A 25,023-nucleotide genomic window follows, 5' to 3' on the forward strand; every position below is an offset into this window, starting at 1 on the left:
GGGCTTTGGGCCCTTTTGTAAATGGATTTGGGTATTGTTTGGATCGGGTCTTGATTTGGGTTTCAAGAGAAAAATGATGATTATAGACTATAATAACTATGACCATGGAAGGCTCAAAATGACTAAAGATGAGGGATATTATTTAAGCCATTTTATAACGCTGTTATAAAGTTAATGGTAGAGTGACAAATATAATATATAAATTTTAATTATTAAATTAAGTCAATAACTTATAAAGGAAGCGGTTAAAAATTCTTAGTTGACACCTTTCATCTCTGAGTTCAATACCCATTAGGAGTTAAATTTTCTTTTCTCTCCTCCTAGGTAGATATTGTTAAAGAAAATATTAAAATAAAAACTTTTACAGTACAAAGATCAAAATAAGAGTGAAAAGAAAGTTCAGTTATTAATTATACAATTTACCCAAAAATATATGTTTATTAAAATTTACAAGATAAATAATTTATATTTAATTTAACTTAGGAAAGAGGTGAAAATAGTTAAAAAGTTATTACAAGTATGTATTTTATTTAAAGTTTTATTAAAATGAAAAAAATGAATGATAAATTAGTTAGAATTTTTATAAAATTCTCTTATAAAATCTATGTTTATAAAATAAATGATAATCTAATTAAAAAGGTTTATACAATTCAAGCCTTATAAATTCTCTTATACAGTTTAAACATTGTAAGAAGAGGATAAATATATTGAATTGGGTGAAGTGTTGGTTTGTGTCCCAAGCTACAACAATGTTTGTTTTAAGAGTTGGAAATTGGCATCAGTTGTGAGAAAACACTTTGTTTATGCCTCCTACTTAACTGCACAAAGCTCTATTGTAGTTCATCTAAGAACCAAATCAAATTGAGAAGCAGTCAAGAATTCGTCACTTACTGTGCCAGCGTCATTTCGACTTCTTTAGCCAGTGATCGCCACTAGACAAAACTCATAGCAAGAGGTTATTCGTATTGAATTCTCTCCATCGAGCTGCAAAATTGGACACCGATGGAATCTATGACAATTAACTAAGCAGAGCTTGCAGTTACTTTCTTTCTGACAATCCTCTTTCTCCGACCCTTCGGAGCTCCCATTTCCCCACCAGCACCAAATTCGTCATTTCCTTGTCTGATGCCAACAAGTCCAAGACAAGAAACAACATAATTCTTGGGTATAAACCATTTTGAATATTACCTCGTCCCAACCTCAAAAGGTCTATTATAAGCCTTCAAGAGGTCATCTGACTGAACCAGTGGATCCCCCTCAACACCTAGCTAAGCTAACCTCGATCTCTCTCCTATTTGAACATTCACAACCCTGCAAAGAACTAGCCGGGCGAGGCAATGAATACCACGAACTTCATAAAGTAAACAACAATGAAAACTTTAACGTGCAAGAATAATAATTTAGCCATCGTCCATATGATATAATACTATTGGCAGATGTTTGACTAGATCTAGATACTAAGAAGAGTAATCTTGACAAGGTATCAGAGGTTCCTTGATTAAATAGTGTCGCGTTCGTCTTCCGGTTGGGCCCGGAATTAGACTTCGACTTGAATTGATTGGATTAGAGTCGTCACTGGCCATTTTAAAAATATTTAGGTAGGTCGGACACAATCTTACCTGATCTGCGTTTTACCACTAATTAATTTGTCGGTTATCTTTTAATTGTGAAAAACAAGAATTTAAATTAACATTTAAAAATTCGATTTGAATTGCTTACCTTTGAGTTGCTTGGAATTACTTACTAAAAAAAGAAGTAAAAAATGTTTGAAGAAAAAAATAGTAATAATATTAATAAATATTTTAACTAAATCAAAGGAACAATATAAACAACAAAATAATAATGATAAATCAAAAGAACAAAACATTAAATAAATAAACAATAAATCAAAAGGGATATAACAAAATAATAAGAAAAAATATATTAAATAAATCAAAAGAAAGGGAAAATTTAAAAAATGAAAATAATAAAATAATAAAAGGATAAATCAAAAGGAAACAAAAAAATAGAAAATAAGAGAAAAGGAAAATCAAAAAATAAAAATAAAATTAATAATAATAATAATAATAATAATATGAAAAAAATAAAAATAAAAAATGGAACCATGCATTAAATTAAAGAGGGACCGAATTGAAATAAAATAAACTTTGAGGATCAATCAAGAAGAATTCATGTCTAAATTAACCTACACGGACCAGAATGAAATGTTTTAAAACAATGGGGGCCGAATCAAAATTTCTTCCTTTTATGAAAAATGCGCGAATCCCATGGTCCGGGTCGGGTCTTGCGCAGGTCGACCCAGCAGGTCGTATATAAGCCAAAAAACACTCTTCTCATCTCATTTTTTAACCCTCCCTAAAAGTGATATCTCTCTCAACTCTCATACTCTCTCAAAACTCCCTCTACCGGTCGCATGTAGGTCACCACTCGATGGCCTCTCCGCCACGCCGGCCACCGCCGGCAATGGCTGAAAAAAAACTAAACACACCCAAATGTCCCCCTCTACAGCCCCAACAATAATCTGAAGCTAAAATCCCCGAAAACACCACGAATCGGCGTAGATCTAGGAAAAACCGTTCGGTTTTTTTTACCTTTTTCCGACAGCCTCTTCAACTTCCGATGGATGTGTTGCTATTTGTTCTTTGATTTTTTTACTTACTTTTATGTGGGGCTTCGACCTTTGGTTTAATGTATTTGATATTTCTTGTGTTTTGTTCTCGGTTGTGTTTGATGCTCAATGTTGATTATGTTCGATGATGTTCACCGTGGCTTTGCTTCTCGTGTTGGTGATTGTGTTGTCTCTCGATGATACTTGGTTTACTGTGGGTTATCTCCTTTTTTGGCAGTGTTATGGTGGGGTATTTATACCCACCACCGACCGTTTGTTTGTTCCGCCGTCAACGGGTTGTTCTGTTGTTCTCGTGACCGTGGGTGTTGTTTGACCGAATACCCCGAGATGGTTCAGTCCCGGGGATCTCAGCCGGAGACTGTTGGTCATTTGTTTCGCCTGGCTGTTGGCTTCGTTCGTGACTTGTTTGGCTCCCTACGGCGCTGATGCTTGAGACACTCTAAACCTTAATATAACTTTGGGTCTATACGGGTCTACTGGGTCAGGCTACCCGGGTGGGCTTGCTAGACTTGGACCAAGTGGACTTTTAACCTTTGCTAGACCTGATCAAATAGATAAAAAATATATATATATATTAATAAACAATAAATAATATTAATAATATTAATAAATATTTTTTAAAATTATATATTATTTATTTTCAAAAACCTTGTTTTCAAAACCATACTATATATATTTTCCAAAAAATTATTTTTAAAACTATATAACATATTTTCAAAAGCATTTTCAAAAAATGTTTTCAAAAAATTATATATATATATATATTAAAATATTTTTTAAAAACTATATAGTATATATGTTTTCAAAATGCTTTTAAAACTATATAATATACATGTCTTTCAAAATGTTTTTAAAAAAACCATATATTATATAATTTTCAAAATGATTTCAAACTATATAATATATACATTTTCAAAACTATATATATTATATATTTCAAAATCATTTGCAAACTATAATATATATATATATATATAAATGAAAAAAATGGATGAAAATGAGTGTCTACATCTGCCCCTCTTTGTCTTTTTTCGTGGAACGAAAAATAAGACAAAGATAAAAGGAAACAAAATTTTCGTCTGGTGGAGTTGAAAATTGAATAGAATAACTCTCTGTTGAATTGAGTTGTGGATGACTCCTCCGTCGCGAAGTCAAGTCCATCTTGAAATGGAATTGAAGCCATAGTTCAGAATTTGAATCAGAATGTGGCTTCTTTATTGCCAAATTGTAGTCAACTTTGGTCTTCTTCTCATTTTAAAGACCTTGGATCGGAAACAAACTCAGAAACCTTCGTTGACAGATAGCTTTTCTCGACTTAAGTTATGCTGTTGGAAAATAGTGTGATTGATGTGTCATCGAGTTGAATGGAATCGAACTCGACGGTTTTTATTGACAGATAACCCTTCTTTCCTTGAGATATGCTGTAAATGATGTGCCTTTGACCTGAGTGTAATCGAACTCGCAGTTCTTTTGTTGGCAGATAACCCTTCCAGCCTTGAGTTATGCTGCAAATGGCGTGCCTTTGAGCTCAATGGAATCGAACTCGAAGGTCTTTGGTTAGCAGATAGCCTTTCTCGACTTAAGCTATGCTGCAAATGATGTGCCTTTGAGCTGAGTGTAAGTCTTTATTGACATATAACCCTTCTAGACTTGAGTTATGCTGTAAATGATATGCCTTGGAGCTGAGCGTAGTCGAACTCGAAGGTCTTTGGTTGGCAGATAGCCCTTCTCGACTTAAATTATGTTGCAAATGATGTGCCTTTGAGCTAAGTGTAATCGAATTCAAAGGTCTTTTGTTGGCAGATAACCCTTCTAGCCTTGATTTATGCTGTAAATGATATTCCTTGGAACTGAGCGTAGTCGAACTCGAAGGTCTTTGGTTGGCAAATAGCCCTTCTTGCCTTGAGCTATGTTGCAAATGATGTGTCTTAGAGCTGAGCGTAGTCAAACTTGAAGGTCTTTGGTTGGCAGATAGCCCTTCTCGACTTAAGCGATGTTGCAGATGATGTGCCTTTGAGCTGAGTGTAATCGAACTCGAAGGTCTTTTATTGACAGATAACCCTTCTAGCCTTGAGTTATGATGCAAATGATATGCCTTGGATCTGAGTATAGTCGAACTTGAAGGTCTTTTGTTGGCAAATAACCCTTTTTGCCTTGAGCTATGTTGCAAATGATGTGTTTTGGAACTGAGCGTAGTCGAACTCGAAGGTCTTTTATTAGCAGATAACCCTTCTAGCCTTGAGTTATGCTGCAAATGATATTCCTTGGAGCTGAATGGAATCGAACTCAAATGTATTTGTTGACAGATAACCCTTCTAGCCTTGAGTTATGTTGCAAATGATATGCCTCGGAGCTGAGCCTAATCGAACTCGAAGGTCTTTTGTAGGCAAATAGCCCTTCTTGCCTTGAGCTATGTTGCAAATGATGTGTCTTGGAGCTGAGCGTAGTCGAACTCGAAGGTCTTTTGTTGGCAGATAGCCCTTCTAACCGTGAGTTATTCTACAAATGATGTGCCTTGGAGCTGAGCGTAGACGAACTCTAAGGTCTTTTTTGGCAAATAGCCCTTCTTGCCTTGAGCTATGTTGCAAATGATGTGCCTTGGGCCTGAGCGTAGTCAAACTCGAAGGTCTTTTGTTGACAGATAACTCTTCTAGCAATGAGTTATGTTGCAAATGATATGCCTTGGATCTGAGCGTAGTCAAACTCGAAGGCCTTTTGATGGAAGATAGCCCTTCTAGCCTTGAGCTATGCTGCAAATGATGTGCCTTGGAGCTGAGCGTAGTCGAACTCGAAGGTCTCTTGTTGGCAGATAACCCTTCTAACCTTGAGTTATGCTGCAAATGATGTGCCTTGGAACTGAGCGTAGTCGAACTCAAAGGTCTTTGTTGGCAGATAACCCTTCTAGCCTTGAGTTATGCTACAAATGATATGCTTTGGAGCTAAGCGTAGTCAAATTCAAAGGTCTTTTGATGGAAAATAACCCTTCTAGCCTTGAGCTATGCTGCAAATGATGTGCCTTAGAGCTTCGCGTAATCGAACTCGAAGGTCTTTGGCAGATAGCCTTTCTTGCCTTGAGCTATGCTACAAATGATGTGCCTTTGAGTTGAGTGTAATCAAACTCAAAGGTCTTTTGTTGGCAGATAGCCATTCTCGCCTTGAGCTATGCTGCAAATGATGTGCCTTTGAGCTGAGTGTAATCGAATGCAAATGTCTTTGGTTGGCAGATAACCCTTCTAGCTTTGAGTTATGCTGCAAATGATATGCCTTGGAGCTGAACGTAGTCAAACTTGAAGGTCTTTTGGTGGAAAATAGCCCTTCTAGCCTTGAGCTATGCTGCAAATGATGTGCCTTGGAGCTGAGCGTAGTCGAACTCAAAGGTCTTTGCTGACAGATAACTCTTCTCGTCTTGAGTTATGTTACAGATAGTTTCTAAAAAATGGCTTCCCTTTACGGGTCTGAGCCGGTCATAATTCTTCAGGTGGTTCCTCTGAACGGGTCTGAACCAAGTGATATGATTTTTGGGTGATTCCTCTTCACGGGAAAACCCACTGATAAACTTTGTCAGTCAAATATCTTCCGTCGTGGAATTGAAATCTGGTTTGAAAATGTCAACTGGAAACTAGTCACTCGTCGTTGAGTTAAGCTGATCTGGATTCGTTCTGAATTGGCTCTCGAACCCATCTGAAATTGATTCTGAGATCTATAGATATGTCAAGTTGGTTGAGGTACAACTTCTCACTGCTGAGTCAAGCAACCACCATCGATCTTTAAAGGAGCTTTCGAATCGAGTATCTTTCGTCTTGAAGTCAAAACTTGACTCTAAAGCTACAAAAAAAATATGTATGTGAAAAAATAACAAATGTGATGCTCTTAGTTATGCCTAAGATGCATGTAACATGAATTGGTCATGTTTTATCTTCTAGATGGAGTCTCATTTTGTATGTCAGTCTTGATCCTTGGAATCGATCATGCCCCATTTCTTCTTGGGTTTCAGCTTCAAGGACTTTTCATATTTGAGACTGTCCTATTTGAAAATGTTTTTATCCTTTCTCCTATTTTAGGAGGAAAAAGGATATGAGTATATAAAAATTCTGTAAAATATTGCCCCTTAATTCAGGCTCGTAATTAAATCAAATCATAAACATGAGTTCGAAGAATATCAAATGAATCAATAGCTCTTTCAATGCTTTCAAAGTGGATGAGTTGGCTTTAGGTTGACCTAAGGTTTTAGCCATAGAAAATGTCATTTTTTCGGTCATTGCAACATGCTTTTTCTTTGGCTTGGCATTTTAATTAGATGCGGACAAAATGACGCAACTAGCATAATCAATTATTAGACCTTCTATTTTGGTTCTCTGAAATCTTCCATTTGTTCAAGTTTTGTAAACTCATCTAACAAAGGTAGTGCAGAAATATCGGTCTAAAAATGAAATTCTTGAGTGCTTGTGTGAAGTTAACTATAACAGGTCTTCCTCAACTCCCTTAGTTCATCTTTACCAAAACTCCTTATTTAATTTGCCATTATATGACTAGCTGGATCCATAAAGTCGGGTGTTTAACCAATTGCTCTAAAGGGACCGCTTAATATCATTGTATATATATTATAATCACCTTTATCAGGCTCGCTGAATATTATCCATAAAGCCGGGGCGTTTAACCAGTTGCTCTAGAGGGACAACTCAAGCTTTATTTTATATTATAATCACCTTTATCAGGCTAATTGAATATTATCCATAAAGCCAGGGTGTTTATCCAATTGCTCTAGTGGGACAACTCAAGCTTTATTATATATATATATATATATAATATTATAATTTGGGTATACGAGTCTAATTTTTAAGTTTGTCAAGAAGAACCTGTTATAGTCTAGGTGTTTTTGAAAGTCAATGAATCTCATCTTTAGAGTTCAATTTCCAAACAACTGACCTAAACTAGATTTGATTACTCGACTACTCCATCTGTGAAGATCATTATCATCAATGAACGTCTTAAACAAAAAGTATAAAAAATGTCATATGTAAAAGATGCCCCATGTTGTCCGCACCTATGCACATCTAAATACCAAGCCTTTTTATTCTTTTATAAGAGGGGAAGGCTATATCGGTTCTTGTAAGGGAAATGTATGGTGTTCGTGCCTTTTGAGGTAAAGTCCTTGTTTTGTTACTTTGTCAAATATCTGTAACTCTGAATCATTTATATAGTTTTTTAATTCAATTGATATTCAAAGAATTGCAAGTTTGATTCGATGCTCACCATCTTTAAAGTAACATAAATTTATTCAAATGTCTTTACAAAAAACTTGAGAAAAAGATAAAAAAAAAACAAATTCAAACAAAATACCTCAAATAATGAAATAATCTTCTTCACTTGGATGCCCCCAAGTTGTTAAAGTTAATCCAGTTTTGGTTACGCATCTTCTGCACGATTATCTTGAATGCGTAACAATTCTCAATGGTGTGCCGTAGGACACCTCCGTGATATTCACAATGAGCATTCTCATTATACCACTTGGGGTATGGGAGATTCATGGGTTCCACCAGATATGGTGACACTACGTAGGTGTCAAGAAGTTGTCGGTAAAGCTCTTTGTAGGTCATGGGAATAGGGTCAAAATGTTCCCTTTCCTTTCGGGGTTCTCTAAAATCTTGTTTAGAAGTACCTGACGGTACAGCTGCAGTTGATTTTGGGCTGGAGATTGTAACACCTTTATTGACGTGGTGGATGTTCTTAATTTCTCCATCCCTATCCCTCATAGGAGGTTTCTTACTGGCTTCCCCATCCTTAATTTCTCCTTGTTTTATGGCCTACTCGATCATTTCTCCGGCCATAACTAAGTCTGAGAAGCTTCCTAATATGATTATAACCAGGTGTCCGAAGTATGGAGCCTTCAGGGTTTATACAAAAAGCTTCTGGGTTTCTTTCTCATCCAAGGGCGGATGAACTTGTACAGTCAAATCTCTCTATTTTTGTGCGTATTGCCCGAAACTCTCGTTATGCTTCTTTTCCATGCTTTGTAGCATAACTCGATCTGGCCTCATGTCGTTGACATGCTTGTATTGTTCCAGAAATAACTTGGCTAAGTCCTTCCAAGCCTTGATATGGGATCGACTTAGTTGGTTGTACCACCGGATGGCTAAGCCCGACAGACTCTCCTGAAGCAATGGATTAGGAGTTGGTTGTTTTCTCCATAACCTGTCATCTTTCGGTAGAACATGGTGATGTGAGCGTATGGGCAATTGTTTCCATTGAACTTCTCGAATTCTGGGGACTTAAATTTTAGAGGAAAAACCAAGTCTTGGACTAGACTGAGTTCAGCGGCATCGACTCTATGGTAGTCATGGTCTCCTTTAACTACCTTCATTTGGTCCTCCAATTACTTGATTTTCTCCTCCATCTTCTTTGATTTGTTCTCTTAATCCGAATCCGGTGTACGATAATAACCTGGATTGTTCTCAGGGTTAAATACAGCAGACGAGGGCTTCGCTTTTGTAGCAGATGAGTCCCCTCGAAGTTTCGATAAGATTTCAGGTGAGACAACCACTTGCGGGGTAGATGGTATAGTTACCCATTCCGGTGAACCTGCCCCAGGTGCACTAGTTTGATGGATACCATATAACTTGGCCACAATTTGATCGACCAAGGACTCTTGGCTCTTTGTGATTGCATCCAGAGTATTTCGACTACTCTGGTTTATCTTGTCTTCCAACTCTCTCTAGACCTTCAACATGTTCTCCTCAATCGAAACAATTATGGCTTCCATCTTCTTCTTTTTTAAGTGAGTGTTATGAGGATGGGGTGTGTCAAACGCTTGAGGTGTGTATCAGTATTTGTTCCTTTGATGAGACATTCTTCCGTTAGTTAATGCGAATGCAAAGAAATTTAAATAACAAAATGAAAAATATGTCTAAATGCACGATGCATGAAATATTCGAGGCATTGATCCAAAAAATGTGTATGTTATTATAAATAATCCTTATTAGGGATAAAAGTGTTATGCCTTAAGAGACAAAAAAATATTTTGATGGTATAGATCCCGAACAGCTCCTGACAAGTTGATTCGTCTTCCGTCTTTTCTATTACCGGTTGAATATCCTGTCGAACCGTTCCAGCTCCTTTGGCTAAACTGTGCAAGTGACGAGCTGCTTGCCCCAAAAAATGGTCTCAAAGGACTGCATCTTCGGCTTTCACTCTCTGCTGAGCTTGTTCCTAACGAAAGTTCCATTGGAGTCCTCCATCAATAGGAACTATCAGAAGCTTGCCTTCTTGAATTTGTCAATAGTGGCTTGTTGTCTTTGAAGGGACTCTCCAAGTCAATAACTTTTTTCTCCTCTTGCCTTTCAACTTTTTTCAGATCGAAAAGTTGACTTTTGGTGTCCACAGTGTAAATCTCAGTCCATCCTGAGTATTCTTTGACCATAGTTGGACTTCTGAGCTTTCCATCTCTTGTATTGTAACCCCTTTGTCCATTAATGCAGATTATATACGTTTAACAAACACATTTTTGGTGGATCAACACCTCTTTCGAACGATGCAGATGAGGAAAATAAAATAAAAGAGAAAAAAATGAAAAGAGCTAGTGAGGTAAAGAAAACAATCATGAAAATAAAAGTCCTACCCCACATGATATCTACCCGAACATGCTTAGTATTCCTACCCGGACATAATCTCTATCCCGTAAGTTGATTTTGAACAAGTCCTAACCGCATAAATTTCTAGTTCACATGCTTTGAACAAAAAATAAAACAGGACATAATTCAGGCATCCTAGGATTTGAAATGATGTTTTGGGGTAGGCTCTAATTCCTTGTACTCACCCGGATTATGTTCTAAAGAAAGTACCCGAGTTCTCCTTGCTGGTGCCCCCTTGGGCTTGCCAGACCCTTAGTCCTAAGCCCATTACAAGCTCATGTGGACTAAGTTAAACTCGAGATGATACATTCCCTTATGCCCGCACGGTGAATAAATTCACACGAAGACATAAGGTATATGAATCCCGAATGTTACTAGGCCCACACGGAGAATAAATTCTCATGAAGGTGTCGTTTTCACCCCCACTTAAAAAGGGTTTAGAGCTCGGGTATAGAGCCTGAGGTGAAATTTTTGAAAATCGAAAATCATTGAAAAAAACGTCAGTACAACTATTTATTTGAAAAATAATCAAAGATTAATAATTAGAATTGAATAAATAAATTAAAACTTAAATTTGTAATTTTCGCTCAAAAAGACAACCGGAAATTAATTTCTGGCCTTACTCACTTACCTGTCCCCACCGGAGTCGCCAAACTGTCGTGGTCGTCTTTCGATTGGGCACAGAATTGGGCTTCGACTTAAGTTGATTGGGTTAGAGTCGCCACCGACCATTATAAAAATATTTAAGTAAGTCGAATACCATTTTACCTGATCTGCATTTTACCAGAAATGTATCGGGTTCGGGAGTAAGTTACGGTCAAGGAAGGATTAGCACCCTTGAACCGCCCTTTCGGTACTTAATTTGTCGGTTGTCTTTTAATTACGAAAATCAAGAATTTAAATTAACATTTAAAAATTCGATTCGAATTGTTTACCTTTGAGTTGCTTGGAATTACTTACTAAAAAAAGAAGTAAAAAATGTTATAAGAAAAAAATGTAGTAATAATAATAAATATTTTAACTAAATCAAATTAACAACATAAACAACAAAATAATAATGATAAATCAAAAGAAAAAAACATTAAATAAATAAACAATAAATCAAAAGGGATATAACAAAATAATAAGAAAAAATATATTAAATAAATCAAAAGAAATGGAACATGTAAAAACTGAAAATAATAAAAGGATAAATCAAAAGGAAACAAAAAAATAGAAAATAAGAGAAAAGGAAAATCAAAAAATAAAATAATAATATGAAAAAAAAATAAAAAAATAGAACCATGCATTAAATTTAAGAGGGACTGAATTGAAATAAAATAAACTTTGAGGATCAATTCAAGAAGAATTCAGTGCTAAATTGACTTACACATACCAGAATGAAACGTTTTAAAACAATGGTGGCCGAATCAAAATTTCCCCTTTTAAAAAAATGCACGAATCCTATGGCTCGGGTCGAGTCTTGCACAGGTTGACTAAGCGGGTCGTATATAAGCCAAAAAAGCACTCTTCTCATCTCATTTTTCAACCCTCCCTCAAAGTGATATCTCTCTCAACTCTCATACTTTCTCAAAACTCCCTCCCCCTAGTCGTATGAAGGTCACCACCCAGTGGCCTCTCCGCCACGTCGGCCACCGCGTCGACCGTCGCAGGCGATGGCCGAAAAAAATCCAAACACACCCAAATGTCCCCCTCTACAGCCCCAGCAATAATCTGAAGCCAAAATCCCCGAAAACACCACAAATCGGCGTAAATCTGGAAAAAAGCGTTCGGTTTTTTTTACCTTTTTTCGACGGTCTCTTCAACTTCCGGTGGCTGTGTTACTGTTTTTGCTTTGATTTTTTTTACTTTGTTGTGGGGCTTCAGCCTTTGGTTTGATGTATTTGATATTTCTTGTGTTTTGTTCTCGGTTGTGTTTGATGCTCATTGTTGATTCTGTTTGGTGATGTTCACTGTGACTTTGCTTTTCGTGTTGGTGATTGTGTTATCTCTCGATGATACTTGGTTTACTGTGGGTTCTCTCCCCTTTTGGCAGTGTTGTGGTGGGGTATTTATACCCACCACCGGCCGTTTGTTTATTCCGCCCTCAACAGGCTGTTCCATTATTCTCGTGACCGTGGGTGTTGTTTGACCGAATACCCGGGATGGTCCAGTCCCGGGGATCTCAGCCGGAGTCCGTTGGCCGTTTGTTTCGCCTAGCTGTTGGCTTCGTTCGTGACTTGTTTGGCTCCCTGCGACGTTGATGCTTGAGACACTGTAAACCCTAATACACCTTTGGGCCTACCCAGGTCTGCTGGGTCAGGCTACCCGGGTGACCCAGCAAACCCAGGTAGGCCAACTAGACTTGGACCAAGTGGACTTTTAACCCTTGCTGGACCTGATCAAATAGATAAAAAAATAAATATATATTAATTAACAAGAAATAATAAATAATATTAATATTTTTTTTTTGAAATTATATATTATTTATTTTCAAAAACCTTGTTTTCAAAACCATACTACATATATTTTCCAAAAAATTATTTTTAAAACTATATAACATATTTTCAAAAGCATTTTCAAAAAATGTTTTCAAAAAATTATATATATATATATATATATTTTTTAAAAACTATATAGTATATATGTTTTCAAAATGCTTTTAAAACTATATAATATGTCTTTCAAAATGTTTCTTTTAAAAAAATCATATATTATATAATTTTCAAAATGATTTCAAACTATATAATATATACATTTTCAAAACTATATATATTATATATTTCAAAATAATTTGAAAACTATAATATATATATATATATATATATATATATATATATATGAAAAAAATAGACGAAAATGAGTGTCTAAGATGACTATTAGAAAATAGAGATGCTTAAGATTATAGTTTTAGAAGCACGTTTAGATAAAAGGTATAGAGAAGAATATAAGAATCCCCCAGCAACACTATCAGAAGTACTCAATGAAAGGGATGTGATGCTGGTGGTCGGAGAGGGAGGGAGGGAGGGCGGAAAGCGGAGGCAAGGGCAAGAGAGATGGAGATGTACCTTACAGCAGTGCTGAAGAGAAGTGCTACACCAATGACATCAAAATGGCTAACCATTGCTTGATCAAACCCGCACAAAAGCTGATATCTAAGGTTTGCATAGAATCCAAGGACCAAGGAAAGGACCATAGCCTAGTGCATTGGTACTCACAGACGGAATGGTCACAGATAACCTGATATTTATAAAAAAAATCAGCCATTAATATACACATGAAGAACCTTGAAACGAACAAGGATTTTTTTTTCTTTCCAAATAAATAGAACAAAAAAGTAATTGAAACACAGTCAAATCTACTTACTTTTCCTTCTTTATACTGGACAAAATATTTGACAGAGAACCTTGCACAGCTTCAGCAGTTAATCCAACGATACTCAACTCTGCAGCTTTGTAGCAAAGAGAATGGATTCTCTTCTGCAAGTCAAATTCTCTAAGTGGGTAACTCCGTTCAAATATATTATTGGGAAGCTTCTGCAATGTGTTTTGCAAGTCAAACCAGAAGGTGTTGCCATAAGAATGACGAGGAGCAAGAGACCAAACTACAAGAGCATTGCACGCTGTTACTGTGAGCACATTAATAAGCGCCAGATCCCATTCTTGCTTAATCCTGTAGATGCACTAAAGGAAGTCTTTACTAGTCATTTCCTGGCAACTATGTTTGCTATCATGTAACAAAAGCTACCTATCCTTTCGATTCTTCACCTCCCACCAAACAGAAGAGCCAATAGTAGCAACCTCCTCTAAAAGAAGCCTGTATAGGAAGGCAGGATCAGCAAGCATCCTAAAAATAAGAGCATGATGCGTAAGTATCCAACGACAAGTTAAACCATACGCGACGATCCAATATTTATTTCATTAAAAATGTGGGATACATCCTTCAGAAGTTCATAACAACATATCTGGGGTCACCTGCCAATAAATGCCCAAGCCATTCCTTGAGGAAGAGTCCGAGAAATAAATCTACTAGTGGTTGGTCTGGCATTAATTGCTAAGAATTTTACCATTCGGTCAGAACTGATCAATCCCTGAAGGCAAACAGTTTTATTCAGCCTCTGACGAAAGGTGCAAAATGCTTGAACATCTTAATGTGATAACAAAAGGTATTAAACCATTTCATAAGCTTGTCGGGAGCCAGCAGGCAAGTCCATCATGTCTTGTTCCACTCATTTAATACAGCATTCACAAATTTTCGATCAAAAAGCTGGGAGAGAAAATGATTGAAAATCAATAATTTGAGAGAACATTTTGTACTTTAAGAACCTGACAAATATGTCATTAAACATACAAAATGCATCTGTTGGACTTGATTCTTACCTCTTTAAGAAACTTCTAAATAGTCCCCCCTCCTCTCCCTCCCCATCATCATCAAAGTCATCGAAATAATCGTCATCATCTGCACCATCATCACCTCCTTCTCCACCTCCATGATTAATTTTCTTTCCAATATCTCCACCACCTCCTCCAGTTGCAAGCTGTACTTCCAATGAATTTAAATTAATCCTTACAAAACTTTGGAAAATGTTTTCAAGGCAAATGGTATAAAAACTCAAAAAAGAAATAAACATCTGATTTTCAAGCAGCAAATTACTGAAGTTAACAGTATAAGGAGCATGCTTACCCAATCCTCAAACCAAACAACTTAAAACAGAATAAATATGCAGATATCTAAATAATAAATCAGCATAAACCTGATAGATACATAGAACCCCTAGACCTAATCATAAGTAACATTTTAAAAACCAACAACTGTATGCGAAATTAAAGATGTAGATTATGCATATAACGCTTAAGAATTATACAGAAAGAATACTGAAACATATATAAAGTAGTAATTGTCTCAAGGTTACGTTATAATCTTCCAACAAAAGAGAATATGATCTTTGTAGGGATGGAATAGAAACAGTAATCAATTAAGCTAGTTTAACTGAAAATTCAAATGAACTTGGGTGTGGTATATGTTATGCTACTCTGTAGGATAGAATATCCAATTAGAACATATAAAGATTCAACATAGTTCTATTTCCTTGGAATCCTACAACAGAATACTTAAAACCTTAGTTTCAAAAGACACATTTAATCTTGCTTAATTTTCTGAAAGAGAAAGATCAGATATTTCACAAAGAAAAGACGAGAATTTCCAGCACGAACTAAATACTAATGATGCGAAGATTTGGTTGAAGGTTATAAAGAAAATTCTCTCTCTCTCTGTCTCTCCATCCACATAAAATGCTATACACAAGTAAGTACTAGTTGCAAAGAAATAAAGTAATTCTCAAATTCATGACAACAAACTATCATCCGTTGATCTGATATACACCCTGAAGCAAACCAATAGATACTATTCATAAATTTCAGCCAAACACACCACACTCCATATTATGTATCTTCAAACAAACCTGCATTTCTTAATGACCATCTATCTGAGTTTCTCCAATTGCAAATCAACTGCACAAAGCTGAAAGAATTGACAATTAAGCTGTTCAGAGTTGATGGATGAGGTTTAGTAAAAAAAAAAAAGTTACATGCATTCTTCCAATTTATATTTCATATACAAGTCTTCTTATTTTACATACTTCATTGCTCAACTCTTTGGCCATGCTAGCATGAACTACCTCTTGTGCCAGCTTCACATCTAACTCTGCTTTGCTTCCTCCTCAACCAGTCTTTTCTCCTGCAAGTAACCTTAAGCAAGTGAACATACACAACATGCTTGAAGCAAGATTAAATCTTTAAAAGGCAAAATACTAATGAAAACAACAAGTTTAAATAAATCATCAACCATTTACCAGTGGAAGGTTCTCATACCCAGATATTGGCTTACCTCTTCATCAACTTTAGGCAAAAGTTGCAGTCAGTTCTCAAATTTTCCAATAAAGTTTTGGCCATTATATGGACATCTTGTCTTTCATCATTGTATTTCATGGCATTCTTAAAAACCAATCTAACATCAGAGTAAATTTCGCGTACATTCTTGTACCCAGTACCATCCTTAGCCTCCATCTTGCTTTTTATTATACCAAAGTCCATAGGCTTCTGAACAACCTAAAATGCACAACCTTATGATGAATCAGTTAAAGCATACAAAATAAGGAATAAATAAATTAAATAGTCAAAATTTAAGGAACAAGGATTAGTGAGAGGTCTTCATGTACATGAGGATAAGGGGGGGAAATAGTACAGTGAATTTCTAAAGCACAGAAAAGAGTCTCAAATATAAAGGCCAATGAAAACCGAAAGTATGTGTCTACTTATAAATGAGAAAGCCAATCAGAAAATATTGAAACAATCAAGAAGCTTTACCTCATAATAGTCATGCAACCCAAGACCTTCAACATCAACTGGATGCATAAAAGGATGTGCCTATTTGTGCTGAGTGATCTGACAAACGTCAAGTATAATTAAAATTAACCAGCAATTATGACTAAGAATCAACACCATTGTTTAAATTTCCAAATACTGGACCAATTAGTTTTCAACAAAAATAGTTTAATTTTGAGGCAAGACCGCATTAATTTTCAAGAAATTATAGGAATGGGAGGAGTAAATTCAATATTTTTTTTATCGATTTGCAACAAATTAAATAAAAATTATTTAAAATGAAAATTCCTTTTTTAGGGGGTAACAGGGGTTGTGTGTTTGTGGTGGGAAACCAATAAGTTTTAATAAATAAATTTTAAAATCTAAGTATTCTGTTTTATGACCCGCAACTAAAAGCATTCATCCACATAGATGAAAATGAAATGAAGGATGATTGCTAGCGTATAGTGTTTAATATGAGGACAAAACTTCAGTGTTTTGATAGACTCAGTAACCGTAATCCAACATAAGAATAGGAAAAAAGGTTCCCCCTAAAAGAAGACAATTCATTAAGAAAAGTAAGGGCAATGATAGAATATCCTGAAGTATCAAGCTCCAGCATACCCTGCCGACTTAAAGGGCAAAACTTCCAAAAAGGCATTTGCCATGTCAACCATCTGTAATAGAAGTTTACATACCGACTAAATAAAAGAAGCAACTGCAATTCTTGTAAAAGGGCCCTCGTTAAAAGACCAGGACAACTTCTTACAAACATTCTTTGAAAATTTTCAGATAAAAACTTAGCTTTCTTTGGCCTTGTTTAGATAAGGTATTAATAAGTTTCAATCAGAAAATTTAAGAAAACATTGAAGATGAACAAAATTGAAATCTATAAGAAAGAAACTTGAAGAAATACACAGACTTTCAAAATAGGTGGAACAACATTGAAACCTCTAAAGAAAACAAAAAAATATTTATGCTTACCTGACGTAAAATTGTGGGAAACTGGCGCATAAGCTCCTGCATTCTCTTCAGAGCAGCAGCATCTCTGTGTGATGTTTCTGCTGCTTCCCAATGCTAGTAAGTTGTTTTTCTTTGACTATTTCCTTAAAAGCTGAATTAGATTTGGTAATAGTCAAGTCCGTATTATCTGTAGTCAAGTAGAACTGTTCAACATCGTTGACTCTTTGCTCGAGCTGCAAGTTCAATATAGTTATTATCAATAATATAAAGATGCAAGTTATTGTGCATGCTGCAAAATGCAAGACTTGATAAGTATGTAGCTACTACGTTAGCAGGAAAACACAGGAAAAACAAAAAAATCTGCTAAAAAACAGCAAGAAAAAATTGATCATATATTCATATGATGAAATAGAATAACAAACTAGCGACAATCATCAACAAAATTTGAAATACATTATGAATTATTTTTAGATACTAGGTCCCAGTTGTTCAATTTGAAATTAACTTACATTAGATACCGGGATGACAAATCTAAACAAGGCAACTAAATAACAAACAGGCAGAATAATAATTCAACATCTGAGCCGTATAGGAGCCCCGTAATGGGGCGCAAATTAGAATTTTGTAATAAAAATTATTGTCGTAACCGGTTTTCGCCCGGACACGAATTTCCTTGGCGGAAAAGTGAGTGGATGAATAAATGGTTTTTTTATTTAAATGTTTTGGAGTCGCCATCGACCTTTTGGGTTAAGTAGGTCAAATATCTAAAAATCATCTTTTAAAATAGTTTTTAATAAAACATCATTTTAAAAAATAAATCAGTCCACGTATAACCATAAATTCATTCTTTTTAGTAATAAAAAAGAATTCGTGGTCGGTTACGTTTGGGTAAGAATTAGCACCCCACAACGCCTAAAATTGGTACCTTTCTATTATAAATTTTCTCTATTAGTAAAAATTTAAGAATGCTAATGTAAATTTAATTTACAATCCTGTTATTTCAAATTTAATCGGATAATTCTAAGGAAAAATATATTAAAATAATTTTTATAAAAACTAAAGTAAATATATATATTTTTAGGGTTTTATAAGTAAGGTATTTATTATTTAAAAATATCAGAAAATAACATCTAGTTACTTTAAGACAACCTCTTTCTTATTATATATAAAAAATAAAAAAATATTAATAAAATATGATAATTATTCCTAAGAAAATCATATTAAAATAATTTGAATAAAACTAAAGTAAATATATATATATATATTCTTTATAAGTAGGGTATTTATTTATTTATTTAAAATATCAGAAAATGACATCTAGTTACTTTAAGACAACTTCTTTTTTAATATTAAAAAATAAATAAATTTAAATCTTTCACATATATATTCATATGATTAAAATGAAATAAGAATAATAATTAAATACTATATTTAAAATATTGAAACATAAAGGGGTAATAATAAAATAAAATTGCAATTAATATTGACCAAAATAAAACTATAGGATTAAATTAAAAAATAATAAAACTTATGGCCCTAATTTGAATTATTAAAAAGCTATGTACTGATAGTGTAATTTAACCTTAATTATTAATCGGTGATTAAAATATAAAATATTATAACTTGAGGGAGTAAATATGGTATTTTACCCTAAAATATATACATATATATGGTAGGGACTAAAATATATTAAAATAAAATACGAGAACAAAACTAAAATGTGTAAAAATCTGATTCGAGCGACCAAAATGGAAGGTTACAAAAATCTAAAGGACTGTGGATGATATTTCCCCATTTTTAAATTACACAGAGGCCCCTCACCGAAACTACATCGTTTAGGTGAGGGTATAAATACCTTTTAACCGGCACTAAAGGATGAAAATTTTCTCTGCCCCCTTTCTAGGTTTCCCTCGCCAAAGGGAAACCAGTCATCGGCTGGTCGCCTTGCTCCGGCGCCGACCACCACTACGGTGACCGGAATTCCCAAATTACCCTAAAATATATATCACGGCATCCTAAGGTCGAATCCGGCCTCCGTTTCCCTTAAAAAGCTTATAATTGGAGCAGATATATAATTATACGTTCGTATTTCGAATGCTTCGAAGGCGTGTGGTGGCGCATGAAGGCTCTGATGATAGGCTTTTTCCTCGGTAAGTGTCTCTCCTCTTTTGATTTGTTGTTTGGTTGTGTTTTACTCGTGTTTTTGCTGTTGGTGTTGCTTGCTCTCCGTTCATGTCCTCTTTCTTTCAGGTAAGTCGAGGCTTTTATAGGCCTCGTTGATTCTACTCTCGGATCGGTCATAAGAGTGGCCCTCGGTGAGTCACCGAAGCTACGGTGGTGACTCACCGAAGGGATGCAACGAGTGCGACTTCTTTGAGTCTTCTGGAGGCTTCAGCGAGGAATTGGAGGCGTGGACGTGGCAGAGGCGACCGACTTAGCCCTAGGGTGATGATACCCTAGGGTTTTCTGTTAAAGGCCTCTAGACCGTTGGATCTTGCTAGATCCAACGGCTAATCGTTATTGCCGGTTAGAGAAAATGATGAAACCCTAAGAGGGTTCTATTAGGTTATCTGGACCAGGTCGGGTATCGGATCAACCCGGATATGGGTTTGGATTCGAGTCTTAGTTGTAATCTGGGTCTACTTGGGCTTCCTTTGTAATTTTGGACTCTGGGTTTTGTAAATGGGCATGTAATAATAATATATTTTATTAATAATATATACTAATAATAATTTTAATAATAATAAAAATAATATTAATATTAATATTAATATTAATAAAAAGAATAATAATAAATAAATAACAAATGGATCAAAAAACTAGTGTCTACAGCTGCCCCTCTTTGCTCATTCTTGTGTTAACAAGAACAGGGCAAAGACGAAAAGACAATAAGTTTTTTGTCCATTTGACTTCTCTTGATTAAGATGGAAATGTTGATGTTGATCTATCTCCTTCTGTGATGAATCGAGCTAAGGTTGAACAAGTTCTTCAGATTATGAACTTCTTCTTCCTCTTCAGATGAGTTCTTCTTATTACGAACTCCTTCTGGAAATGTTAATGTTTCTCTATCTCCTTCTGCGATAGAATCGAGTAAAAGGTTGAATAAGTTCTTCAGATTATGAACTTCTTCTTCCTCTTCAATTGAGTTCTTCTTATTACGAAGTCCTTCTGGAAACCTTGATGATGTTATATCTCCTTCTGCGATAGAATCGAGAAAAAGGTTGAATAAGTTCTTCAGATTATGAACTTCTTCTTCCTCTTCAGATGAGTTCTTCTTATTACGAACTCATTCTGGAAACGTTGATGCTGCTCTACCTCCTTCTATGATAGAATCGAGCAAAAGGTTGAATAAGTTCTTCATATTATGAACTTTTTCTTCCTCTTCAAATGAGTTCTTCCTATTACGAACTCCTTCTAGAAATGGTTCTGCTGCTCTATCTCCTTCTGCGATAGAGTCAAGAAAAAGGTTGAATAAGTTCTTCAGAGTATGAACTTCTTCTTCATCTTCAGAGGAGTTCTTCTTATTACGAACTTTGTCTGGAAATGGTTATGATGCTCTATCTCCTTCTGCGATAGAGTCAAGCAAAAGGTTGAATAAGTTCTTCATACTATGAACTTCTTCTTCCTCTTCAGAGGAGTTCTTCTTATTACGAACTCTTTTTGGAAATGGTTATGTTGCTCTATCTTCTTCTGTGATAAAGTCAAACAAAACGTTGAATAAGTTCTTCAGACTATGAACTTCTTCTTACTCTTCAGATGAGTTCTTCTTATTACGAACTCTATCTAGAAATGATTATGCTGCTCTATCTCCTTCTACGATAGAGTCAAGCAAAAGTTTAAATAAGTTCTTCAGACTATGAACATCTTCTTCCTATTCAAAGGAGTTCTTATTATTACGAACTCTGTCTGGAAATGATTTTGTTGATCTATCTCCTTCTACGATAGAGTCAAGCAAAAGGTTGAATAAGTTCTTCATACTATGAACTTCTTCTTTCTCTTCAGAGGAGTTCTTCTTATTACGAACTCTTTCTGGAAATGTTGATCCCTCAAGTGAGGTTTCGAATCTTTGCTGAAATCTTTACTAATTTTTGAAATTCCTGTCAAATATTCAACATTGATAAAATGAATGAAAATTCCCTACTTTTGTAAATGCCTAAATATGATGCATGAATGTTGAGTCCATATTTATTTGATTTCAAAGTGGCGAACTCGGTCTTCTTTCACTTAGTCAAAATGTCATTTTAAGATGGCATTCTCTTTTTTGGAAGAGCAAACTTTATATCTTCTTTGTTTCATTTGCATTAAAGTCTCAGAAGAAATGTTTCATTCATGGAAATCTTGCTACAGTCAGAATTATGACCTTGTTGCTCCCATGTTGTCTTTGATAAAATTGACTTTCTTCGCCTGGATTGAAAAGAGAATCTATCATCTTTGGAGAATGTAGATATAAATATGTCAAACTCAACAGAGATTATTTAGGAAAACAGTGCCTGTTCTGATTTGACTCTTGAAACACATCACAAGGAGGATTTATCCTAATTCCTTTCATGTCTCCACATCTAACTGGATCTCGAACAAAGCCATTCAGACCATATCATGTCGAGATGCTTAACAATAACCTATTATTCAACCTTAGTTGGCTCCAATAGTTTCTTGCTGTTAAAATTTCAGCTCCTCTTCCACGGAAAGAAATCTTCATCATTTCTCACTTTTATCCTTGGGGTTGAAGAATACAAACTTCATCTTGGGTCCACAAATGGAAACACCATATGATCACAACATTGGTTCAACATCATAATAACTGGTTCAAAAAACATTTGATAACACATTCATCATTTCATGTGTCTTCTGCCCAGAATTCTAATTCAGTGAACTCTTTGTATAGTGTTCTTAGCTTTTGTATGACGTCACAAGGACACTAAAGAACAAAGCTTAGTAGGAATAAAAGTGGGATGCTTTGGCTTGCCAGCATCAAATCATCATAATAATGCAACTGCATGATGGGCAAAACAATTATGTATAGTCAGCTCGACTGTCACTGTTTCACCATTTTCATTCTTAATACCTTTCTGCTTTATTGGAAATATTTTCTCAATTCAATGATCTTTCTGAAGGATGATATGGGCCTCCAGCATGCCCCAACATTTGCTGATATGAACATTCAGAATGCATTCAACATTACTTCTTGCTGATATGAGTCTTTGAAATACTTGAACATTTGCTTCTTGATGATATGAGCTTTCAAAATACCCCACATGGATTATTTTTGTCTGGAATGGGCCTTCAGCATGCCCTTTTGGAACAAGGTAATCATTCTTAATGAGTTGATGATAATGTCATAAGAGAGCGTTACAAGTTCAATTCTCTAGACTTTTTGGCTTCTTGGACCACTTTCTTTCAAGAATGCGAAGTTTTTCATTATTTTGGCTTCGCTCATTCTTTTTCTCCAATAGATGTAGAATAGGTATCAACTTGCTTCAAAGACCTTCCTTATTTGAGATTGTCCTGTTTGAAAATGTTTTTACTCATTTCTTTACCAAATAATAAAAGCATTTTGTAAAATATTGTCTCTTTACAGGTTCATAATAGAATCAAATCATAAGCATGAATTCAAAGAATATAAAAAGAATTAATAGTTCTTTAATGTTTTAGAGTTATAACTCTTTGACAACTATCAAAATTTGGGTTGGTTTCAGAATGGCTTTTCTATTTTCTATGGTTACATCTATTTAAGATGTCAATCCTCTCTTGCTCTTTGTGAACATTTCCATATGCCTCACTTTAAGGACTTGGTATTTTAACCGGATGCGAACAAAATGACATAACTATCATAGCCAATTACTTAGACTTTCTAGAATACTTCTATTTCAATTCTCTGGAATCTTTCATTTAGACTCATCTAATCAAAGTAGTGCAAAAATATTGGTCTAAAAATGAAATTTATGAGTGCTTGTGTGAAGTTGACTATAACAGGTGTTTCTTAACTCCCTTAGTAACTTCTTTTTCTTTTTCATTTCTTTTTTTCTCTTTTCTTTCTTTCCTTTTTTTCTTTTTTATATTTGAAACTTATCCATAAAGCCAGGGCGATTAACCAATTGTTCTAGAGGGACAGTTCAAGCTTTATTGCATATAATAGTATAATAGGTTAGCTGAATATTATCCATAAAGTCGGGTCTATTAACCAATTGCTTTAGGGGGACAACTCAAGCATAACAGGCTAACTGAATATTATCAATAAAGCTGGGGCTATTAACCAATTGCTTTAGGGGGATAACTCAAGCTTTATTGTATATATAATATAATATAAGTATAAGGCTCCAACTTCTTAAGCTTCTTAAGAAGAACCTGTTATAGTCTAGGTGTTTTGGTAGAAGTCAAAAGATTTCTTTGTTAGAGTTCAATTCTCAAGCAACTAACTTAAACTATATTTACCTATTTGTGAAGATTACATTCGTCATCAAACGTCACCAATAGAAAAGTACTCTAGTCGATTTGTAATGTAATACACAAACAATGCCCTATGTTGTACGCTCCTATATCTAAATACCAAGCCTTTTTGCAAATTATTTTCAATAGGAGAAGGCTATCTCATAATTATAAAAGGATGGTGTTTGAGTGTATTTCTTCTGAGGTAAGGTCAAGGGACTTTGTTTTTCCAGTTTTCAATGATTTTGTCAAAGATTTGTAACCCTAATCAAAAAGTGTTTTTAATCTCGTTAATATTCAAAGAACGACAATATTGCAAAATTGATCAATGCTCATAACCTTTCATAAAGAAAAACAATGTTTATTTATTGCACAAAAGGCGGAGAAAGGAACAAAAAAACAAGTTCAAACAGGATGTTGAAAATATAAAGTACTACAGTGGTAGATATCAACTTCTATTTGTTTATTTAGCTTGACCCATTACTCCTGTAATGTTGGGTGTGTAATCTGACCAAGGTGTGTAATCAGACCAGGATTTTGTCCTCATTTGCTCCCCATTTCTTGATCATTTCTTGTGTCAAAACTCCCTTGTCAACGAGCATCTCTATTTCCTTTAACAGTGGCCAATAATTCCCTATTAAATGCCCCGACACCCCCAAGTGAAAATTATAGAAGCTATTTTGATCATAGCAATGGGCATAAGACTTTGGTGACACTTTCACCAATCTTGGTGTAATGTATTGACCTTTAACCAAATAAGGGTACAGATCTGAGATAGATTCTTGAAACACCTTCAGATTTTATTTCGATCGAGACTTTCACTTTCTTTGATCGTTCTGAATGACTAATTTCTCTTTTACGATCGGGGGAGTTCTGGATGCGACATTCATTCATATCATCAACTTTCGCTTCTTGATTGATTGGTCTTTTGCTGATTGCATTTCCAATTAATTCTCCAATTGTCTTCAGGAAATCTGATATAGGTGTTTGAGGTTTCTTTAGGGTTACATCTGTCTCATTCATTATTAAACCTATG

The 25,023-nt window shown here is 35.0% G+C and overlaps 2 pseudogenes; both read right to left on the minus strand.

The window, feature by feature from the left end:
- Positions 1–1,022: 1,022 nt before the first annotated feature.
- Positions 1,023–15,703, minus strand: LOC120182457 (annotated as a pseudogene).
- The window catches only part of LOC120182458, a 34,990-nt pseudogene continuing 25,469 nt past the window's right edge, over positions 15,503–25,023 (minus strand).

Source organism: Hibiscus syriacus, unplaced genomic scaffold, assembly GCF_006381635.1.
Source record: "Hibiscus syriacus cultivar Baekdansim isolate YM2019G1 unplaced genomic scaffold, ASM638163v2 tig00112657_pilon, whole genome shotgun sequence".
Taxonomy (NCBI): Eukaryota; Viridiplantae; Streptophyta; class Magnoliopsida; order Malvales; family Malvaceae; genus Hibiscus; species Hibiscus syriacus.